This window comes from Gasterosteus aculeatus, chromosome 2 (genome assembly GCF_964276395.1).
Source record: "Gasterosteus aculeatus chromosome 2, fGasAcu3.hap1.1, whole genome shotgun sequence".
In the NCBI taxonomy this organism is placed as follows: Eukaryota; Metazoa; Chordata; class Actinopteri; order Perciformes; family Gasterosteidae; genus Gasterosteus; species Gasterosteus aculeatus.
In genome coordinates, this window is record NC_135689.1 from 7231678 (window position 1) to 7232792 (window position 1115).

Consider the following 1115-nt stretch of genomic DNA (forward strand, 5'->3'; position numbering starts at 1 on the left):
AGACCATTTTGTGAAAAGCCCACGACGCCATCAACACAAATCGATGGACGGACGAAGTTAGCTGGCGGGGTATTTAGCAGCAGAGGAGCTGGAGATTCCTCTCAGGAGTTGGCAAACACAGCTTTGAAAGAACTTTAATGTTCATGATTTGCAGGATGTCGAGCTGAGATTTGCCGTATCGACCTCACCACGTGATTCTGTGTCTTTCCCGCTTGTTGCGCCCCCTGCAGGCCAAGACACCCATGAAAGCAGCTTTAATAATTACGTATCTGCAACTGTGGACACAATTTATAAAAAATGTGTTTCTTAAACCATAAAGTGTTGCTGTGTTCTTACATTTCATAGAATCGTCAATATCAAAGGGATTGACACTAAAATACACCATAATGTGTTTCGTGTAACTGGTAATCGTCTAAAATCCCCATGATGCTCTCCACATACGATGCGTAGTTCAAAGGGCTTAAACTGACTGATTAGGAAAATAATTATGTACGGCCAGTCGATGTTTCTTTCAAATAGCTATAATCTAATTTTTTGCTCCACTTTTATGTTCCTTGCCAAACTCAATCCTGATCATTTATTCTATTAATATTTGCATGTCAAAAATGAGCTCCTAACATTTTTTTAAATTATTTTTTTTAAAGGAGACAAAAAACTAATATAATTGTGGGCTTTTTCCCGTCTGCTGGTGAACATCCCCTCCAGTGTTTGGGTTCAGGTTGACGTTTAACTGGCGTAGAACAGCAGCATGACCCAGATGTAACCTTTAGTCATATCAGGAGGAAAATAACTGGGAATCCGCAGCTGTCTGTCATCCTGCAGAGTAAGTACAGTATGTGGAGCGCGAAGGGAGACCCGCATTGTTCCCCGTCTCTTTTTTAACCCAATAACACCCGACCAAACAGGCCTTGTAACGTTGCAGCTTGACCTATTTCCTCTCATGTAAATATATCGTTAAAGCAGCCTTGTGAAATGGTTTCATTATTCATGCTTGATTTCAAAATGAAGCGCTTTGAGAACATGGCTCCACAGGAGGATTGACACACGCAACAGTGGTCTTAGGAGCGCACATACCGAGGCACGCCGGGGCCCGGCTTAGGCACAAAAAAAAACAC